Raw genomic sequence first — 9,627 nt, 5'->3', positions numbered from 1 at the left:
AGGGCCCGGGTAGACCATAACTACTGTATTACAACGGATATTCACTCATTCATAAGGGCCCGGGTAGACCATAACTACTGTATTACAACGGATATTCACTCATTCATAAGGGCCCGGGTAGACCATAACTACTGTATTACAACGGATATTCAGTCATTCATAAGGGCCCGGTAGACCATAACTACTGTATTACAATGGATATTAACTCACTCATAAGGGCCCGGGTAGACCATAACTACTGTATAACAACGGATATTCACTCATTGATAAGGGCCCGGGTAGACCATAACGACTGTATTACAACGGATATTCACTCATTCATAAGGGCCCGGGTAGACCATAACTGCTGTATTACAATGGATATTAACTCACTCATAAGGGCCCGGGTAGACCATAACTACTGTATAACAACGGATATGCACTCATTCATAAGGGCCCAGGTAGACCATAACTACTGTATTACAACGGATATTAACTCACTAATAAGGGCCCGGGTAGACCATAACTACTGTATTACAACGGATATTCACTCACTCATAAGGGCCCGGGTAGACCATAACTACTGTATTACAACGGATATTCACTCATTGATAAGGGCCCGGGTAGACCATAACTACTGTATTACAACGGATATTCACTCATTCATAAGGGCCCGGGTAGACCATAACTACTGTATTACAACGGATATTCACTCATTCATAAGGGCCCGGGTAGACCATGACTACTGTATTACAATAGATATTAACTCACTCATAAGGGCCCGGGTAGACCATAACTACTGTATTATAACGGATATTCACTCATTGATAAGGGCCTGGGTAGACCATAACTACTGTATTACAACGGATATTCACTCATTCATAAGGGCCCGGGTAGACCATAACTACTGTATTACAACGGATATTAACTCACTCATAAGGGCCCGGGTAGACCATAACTACTGTATTACAACGGATATTAACTCACTCATAAGGGCCCGGGTAGACCATAACTACTGTATTACAACGGATATTCACTCATTCATAAGGGCCCGGGTAGACCATAACTACTGGATTACAACGGATATTCACTCATTCATAAGGGCCCGGGTAGACCATAACTACTGTATAACAACGGATATGCACTCATTCATAAGGGCCCGGTAGACCATAACTACTGTATTACAATGGATATTAACTCACTCATAAGGGCCCGGGTAGACCATAACTACTGTATTACAATGGATATTCACTCATTCATAAGGGCCCGGGTAGACCATAACTACTGTATTACAACGGATATTCACTCATTGATAACGTCCCGGGTAGACCATAACTACTGTATTACAATGGATATTAACTCATTCATAAGGGCCCGGGTAGACCATAACTACTGTATTACAACGGATATTCACTCATTCATATGGGCCCGGGTAGACCATAACTACTGTATTACAACGGATATTCACTCATTGATAAGGGCCCGGGTAGACCATAACTACTGTATTACAATGGATATTCACTCGTTCATAAGGGCCCGGGTAGATATACCTTCTGTATTACAATGGATATTCACTCATTCATAAGGGCCCGGGTAGACCATAACTACTGTATTACAACGGATATTAACTCACTCATAAGGGCCGGGTAGACCATAACTACTGTATTACAACGGATATTCACTCATTCATAAGGGCCCGGGTAGACCATAACTACTGTATTACAACGGATATTCACTCATTCATAAGGGCCCGGGTAGACCATAACTACTGTATTACAACGGATATTCAGTCATTCATAAGGGCCCGGGTAGACCATAACTACTGTATTACAATGGATATTAACTCACTCATAAGGGCCCGGGTAGACCATAACTACTGTATAACAACGGATATTCACTCATTGATAAGGGCCCGGGTAGACCATAACGACTGTATTACAACGGATATTCACTCATTCATAAGGGCCCGGGTAGACCATAACTGCTGTATTACAATGGATATTAACTCACTCATAAGGGCCCGGGTAGACCATAACTACTGTATAACAACGCATATGCACTCATTCATAAGGGCCCAGGTAGACCATAACTACTGTATTACAACGGATATTAACTCACTAATAAGGGCCCGGGTAGACCATAACTACTGTATTACAACGGATATTCACTCACTCATAAGGGCCCGGGTAGACCATAACTACTGTATAACAACGGATATTCACTCATTGATAAGGGCCCGGGTAGACCATAACTACTGTATTACAACGGATATTCACTCATTCATAAGGGCCCGGGTAGACCGTAACTACTGTATTACAACGGATATTCACTCATTCATAAGGGCCCGGGTAGACCATGACTACTGTATTACAATAGATATTAACTCACTCATAAGGGCCGGGTAGACCATAACTACTGTATTATAACGGATATTCACTCATTGATAAGGGCCTGGGTAGACCATAACTACTGTATTACAACGGATATTCACTCATTCATAAGGGCCGGGTAGACCATAACTACTGTATTACAACGGATATTCACTCATTGATAAGGGCCCGGGTAGACCATAACTACTGTATTACAACGGATATTAACTCACTCATTACAACGGATATTAACTCAGGGCCCGGGTAGACCATAACTACTGTATTACAACGGATATTAACTCACTCATAAGGGCCCGGTAGACCATAACTACTGTATTACAACGGATATTCACTCATTCATAAGGGCCCGGGTAGACCATAACTACTGGATTACAACGGATATTCACTCATTCATAAGGGCCCGGGTAGACCATAACTACTGTATAACAACGGATATGCACTCATTCATAAGGGCCCGGGTAGACCATAACTACTGTATTACAATGGATATTAACTCACTCATAAGGGCCCGGGTAGACCATAACTACTGTATTACAATGGATATTCACTCATTCATAAGGGCCCGGGTAGACCATAACTACTGTATTACAACGGATATTCACTCATTGATAACGTCCCGGGTAGACCATAACTACTGTATTACAATGGATATTAACTCATTCATAAGGGCCCGGGTAGACCATAACTACTGTATTACAACGGATATTCACTCATTCATATGGGCCCGGGTAGACCATAACTACTGTATTACAACGGATATTCACTCATTGATAAGGGCCCGGGTAGACCATAACTACTGTATTACAATGGATATTCACTCGTTCATAAGGGCCCGGGTAGACCATACCTTCTGTATTACAATGGATATTCACTCATTCATAAGGGCCCGGGTAGACCATAACTACTGTATTACAACGGATATTAACTCACTCATAAGGGCCCGGGTAGACCATAACTACTGTATTACAACGGATATTCACTCATTCATAAGGGCCCGGGTAGACCATAACTACTGTATTACAACGGATATTCACTCATTCATAAGGGCCCGGTAGACCATAACTACTGTATTACAACGGATATTCAGTCATTCATAAGGGCCCGGTAGACCATAACTACTGTATTACAATGGATATTAACTCACTCATAAGGGCCCGGGTAGACCATAACTACTGTATAACAACGGATATTCACTCATTGATAAGGGCCCGGGTAGACCATAACGACTGTATTACAACGGATATTCACTCATTCATAAGGGCCCGGGTAGACCATAACTGCTGTATTACAATGGATATTAACTCACTCATAAGGGCCCGGGTAGACCATAACTACTGTATAACAACGCATATGCACTCATTCATAAGGGCCCAGGTAGACCATAACTACTGTATTACAACGGATATTAACTCACTAATAAGGGCCCGGGTAGACTCTATTACAACGGATATTCACTCACTCATAAGGGCCCGGGTAGACCATAACTACTGTATAACAACGGATATTCACTCATTGATAAGGGCCCGGGTAGACCATAACTACTGTATTACAACGGATATTCACTCATTCATAAGGGCCCGGGTAGACCGTAACTACTGTATTACAACGGATATTCACTCATTCATAAGGGCCCGGGTAGACCATGACTACTGTATTACAATAGATATTAACTCACTCATAAGGGCCCGGGTAGACCATAACTACTGTATTATAACGGATATTCACTCATTGATAAGGGCCTGGGTAGACCATAACTACTGTATTACAACGGATATTCACTCACTCATAAGGGCCCGGGTAGACCATAACTACTGTATAACAACGGATATTCACTCATTGATAAGGGCCCGGGTAGACCATAACGACTGTATTACAACGGATATTCACTCATTCATAAGGGCCCGGGTAGACCATAACTACTGTATTACAACGGATATTAACTCACTCATAAGGGCCCGGGTAGACCATAACTACTGTATTACAACGGATATTCACTCATTCATAAGGGCCCGGGTAGACCGTAACTACTGTATTACAACGGATATTCACTCATTCATAAGGGCCCGGGTAGACCATGACTACTGTATTACAATAGATATTAACTCACTCATAAGGGCCCGGGTAGACCATAACTACTGTATTACAACGGATATTCACTCATTCATAAGGGCCCGGGTAGACCATAACGACTGTATTACAACGGATATTCACTCATTCATAAGGGCCCGGGTAGACCATAACGACTGTATTACAACGGATATTCACTCATTCATAAGGTTCCGGGTAGACCATAACTACTGTATTACAAAGGATATTCACTCACTCATAAGGGCCCGGGTAGACCATAACTACTGTATTACAACGGATATTCACTCATTCATAAGGGCCCGGGTAGACCATAACGACTGTATTACAACGGATATTCACTCATTCATAAGGGCCCGGGTAGACCATAAGTACTGTATTACAACGGATATTAACTCACTCATAAGGGCCCGGGTAGACCATAACTACTGTATTACAACAGATATTCACTCATTGATAAGGGCCCGGGTAGACCATAACGACTGTATTACAACGGATATTCACTCATTCATAAGGGCCCGGGTAGACCATAACTACTGTATTACAATGGTTATGGGCCCGGGTAGACCATAACTACTGTATTACAACGGATATTAACTCACTCATAAGGGCCCGGGTAGACCATAACTACTGTATTACAATGGATATTAACTCACTCATAAGGGCCCGGGTAGACCATAACTACTGTATTACAACGGATATTCACTCATTCATAAGGGCCGGGTAGACCATAACTACTGGATTACAACGGATATTCACTCATTCATAAGGGCCCGGGTAGACCATAACTACTGTATAACAACGGATATGCACTCATTCATAAGGGCCCGGGTAGACCATAACTACTGTATTACAATGGATATTAACTCACTCATAAGGGCCCGGGTAGACCATAACTACTGTATTACAATGGATATTCACTCATTCATAAGGGCCCGGGTAGACCATAACTACTGTATTACAACGGATATTCACTCATTGATAACGTCCCGGGTAGACCATAACTACTGTATTACAATGGATATTAACTCATTCATAAGGGCCCGGGTAGACCATAACTACTGTATTACAACGGATATTCACTCATTCATATGGGCCCGGGTAGACCATAACTACTGTATTACAACGGATATTCACTCATTGATAAGGGCCCGGGTAGACCATAACTACTGTATTACAATGGATGTTCAACCTTCCCAAGTTCTCTCACGGGCTCTCTCCACTGGTAGACCATACGGAGCTGTGAGGGGAACGGCACCTCAGTACCTCCAGGCTCTATTACACCCAAACAAGGGCACTGGATATTACCACTACAGTTTCAGCCCAGTCAAAACTGTTCGCTGCTCTGGCCCCCAATGGTGGAACAAACTCCCTAGACAGCGGAGTCAATCACCACCTTCCGGAGACACCTGAAACCCCACCTCTTCAAGGAATACTAGGATAGGGTAAGTAAGGGTGTAATCCTTCTCACCCCCCTTCTCCCCCAACAAGATTTAGATGCAAGTGGCTGTTCCACTGGTTGTCATAATATCACCAATTCATAAGTCGCTCTGGATAAGAGCGTCTGCTAAATGACTTAAATGTAAATGTAAATGTAAATGTATTACAATGGATATTCACTCGTTCATAAGGGCCCGGGTAGACCATACCTTCTGTATTACAATGGATATTCACTCATTCATAAGGGCCCGGGTAGACCATAACTACTGTATTACAACGGATATTCACTCATTCATAAGGGCCCGGGTAGACCATAACTACTGTATTACAACGGATATTCACTCATTCATAAGGGCCCGGGTAGACCATAACTACTGTATTACAACGGATATTCAGTCATTCATAAGGGCCCGGGTAGACCATAACTACTGTATTACAATGGATATTAACTCACTCATAAGGGCCCGGGTAGACCATAACTACTGTATAACAACGGATATTCACTCATTGATAAGGGCCCGGGTAGACCATAACTACTGTATTACAACGGATATTCACTCATTCATAAGGGCCGGGTAGACCATAACTGCTGTATTACAATGGATATTAACTCACTCATAAGGGCCGGGTAGACCATAACTACTGTATAACAACGCATATGCACTCATTCATAAGGGCCCAGGTAGACCATAACTACTGATTACAACGGATATTAACTCACTCATAAGGGCCCGGGTAGACCATAACTACTGTATTACAATGGATATTCACTCATTCATAAGGGCCGGGTAGACCATAACTACTGTATTACAACGGATATTCACTCATTCATATGGGCCGGGTAGACCATAACTACTGTATTACAACGGATATTCACTCATTGATAAGGGCCCGGGTAGACCATAACTACTGTATTACAATGGATATTCACTCGTTCATAAGGGCCGGGTAGACCATACCTTCTGTATTACAATGGATATTCACTCATTCATAAGGGCCGGGTAGACCATAACTACTGTATTACAACGGATATTCACTCATTCATAAGGGCCCGGGTAGACCATAACTACTGTATTACAACGGATATTCACTCATTCATAAGGGCCGGGTAGACCATAACTACTGTATTACAACGGATATTCAGTCATTCATAAGGGCCGGGTAGACCATAACTACTGTATTACAATGGATATTAACTCACTCATAAGGGCCCGGGTAGACCATAACTACTGTATAACAACGGATATTCACTCATTGATAAGGGCCCGGGTAGACCATAACGACTGTATTACAACGGATATTCACTCATTCATAAGGGCCCGGGTAGACCATAACTGCTGTATTACAATGGATATTAACTCACTCATAAGGGCCCGGGTAGACCATAACTACTGTATAACAACGCATATGCACTCATTCATAAGGGCCCAGGTAGACCATAACTACTGTATTACAACGGATATTAACTCACTCATAAGGGCCCGGGTAGACCATAACTACTGTATTACAACGGATATTCACTCATTCATAAGGGCCCGGGTAGACCATAACTACTGTATTACAACGGATATTCAGTCATTCATAAGGGCCCATGTAGACCATAAGTACTGTATTACAACGGATATTAACTCACTCATAAGGGCCCGGGTAGACCATAACTACTGTATTACAACGGATATTCACTCACTCATAAGGGCCCGGGTAGACCATAACTACTGTATAACAACGGATATTCACTCATTGATAAGGGCCCGGGTAGACCATAACTACTGTATTACAATGGATATTAACTCACTCATAAGGGCCCGGGTAGACCATAACTACTGTATAACAACGGATATTCACTCATTGATAAGGGCCCGGGTAGACCATAACGACTGTATTACAACGGATATTCACTCATTCATAAGGGCCCGGGTAGACCATAACTTCTGTATAACAACGGATATTCACTCATTCATAAGGGCCCGGGTAGACCATAACTACTGTATAACAACGGATATTCACTCATGCATAAGGGCCCGGGTAGACCTTCTGTTTTACAATGGATATTCACTCATTGATAAGGGCCAGGTTAGGCAATAACTTTTGTAATACTGCAGTGTTCTTTCTGTCACACCATTTCCTGGAAAACTCAAATGTACATCTGCCACTAAATAATGATTGTAACTAAATAATCTCACCCCTAGTGTTTGTATCCTGACGCAATCAGTTAGCAAGCTAACTTTGATAAAACACCAGCAATAACTATTGATTTTCTGCTTCATTAAGAACACATTCTTATTTTCAATGAATTAACTACATTTTTCAGGGGCAGAACAACCAATTTGTACCTTGTCAGCTCTTGCAACCTTTCGGTTACAAGTCCAACGCTCCAACCACGAGGCTACCTGCCACCCCTTGCTGGACAGAAACCAGCCCCTTGCCGGTTTCTGTCCTGCAATTTTATTGTCCTCCATAACCCCAACGAGTGTCTGCTCCCTCATGCTTGTGTACCCAAAATGCCCCTGCTTTGGGGACCCCATTGTTAGGTTAGATTACTTGTTATATATTACTGCATGGTCAGAACTAGAAGCACAAGCATTTCACTACACACGCATTAACATCTGATAACCATGTGTATGTGACAAATAACAGTTGATTTGATTTTCAGCAGGGCACAATGGAATGACTCCAGATAACCTGAGTTTTAGAAGTCAGAAGATAATAGATTAAGTTGATTACATGGTCTGGAAGGTACTCGGTGGTCCTCAGGCTACTTTTAACCACCTGTAACCTCAGAACACAAACCATACCCTATACATGTTTATACTATGCTTACTGTATATTTAACTATCTCAGTCGTCAGCTTGTAAATACCTCGGCCAACTTACCTTCACTGTGTGCAGAGCTAGGGGTTGGAAGTGCATGTTGGTGGAATCAGATTCGGTACCACCTACAACAATACACAGTTTAACCATCCCACTAATTGTATTGATTTATGTTACATTGGCTAGCTAAGCATTCCATAAATCAGATATGATTGGCTGAGCCGTTTTACTGTGTTCGTCCAGCAGAATGTTGTCAGGTTTGATGTCTCTGGAAAAGGACACTCTCTCACACACACACTCTTGAGGTGGTGGGTTATGGGCATGTGAGACCCCAGTACTAAAACACTCCAGGGAGACAAAATAGTTTTAGATTAAACTGAATTTATAATAAATATAGTTCATTATATCTATTTTGTATTTCCATCTATATAAATGTTTTTCTTTCTTGCTGGTAGAAAGCATAAATAACTTCATAAATTATTATGGATGTTTCTGTTTATCTGTCTGGTTCTGTCTTTAAGTGTATGTCACAAAGTAGAGGTTTAATACAAATAAATTAACTTCAAAGTTTAATAAGCATTATTTGTACATTTGAGTAATAGATTCATTGATTGTAATGATTTAAAGTGAGATGCATTCTGAGTAAAAGCAATGTTGTTAAAAAAAACACAGTTGACATATTTCACCTCAGGTAGTAGATGAGGTTCTATGGATGACTGCTAACCAAATCCCCCCGGGAAACACCACACACACACACACATACAAACACACACACGGGATGGTGGGCTATGGACCACTGCTAACCAAATAAACTTCACCTTACCTTCCCATTGATTGGCTAATACAGGGTTGTATTCATAAGGCACCAAAACCAGGAAACCAGATTGAAACAGTGGGTGAGTTACTACCTGATCTTATCCAAT

The sequence above is a fragment of the Oncorhynchus keta genome, chromosome 35 (assembly GCF_023373465.1).
Source record: "Oncorhynchus keta strain PuntledgeMale-10-30-2019 chromosome 35, Oket_V2, whole genome shotgun sequence".
NCBI classification, from domain to species: Eukaryota; Metazoa; Chordata; class Actinopteri; order Salmoniformes; family Salmonidae; genus Oncorhynchus; species Oncorhynchus keta.
The sequence above is the reverse complement of the archived record's forward strand: the minus strand, read 5'-3'. Positions refer to the sequence as shown.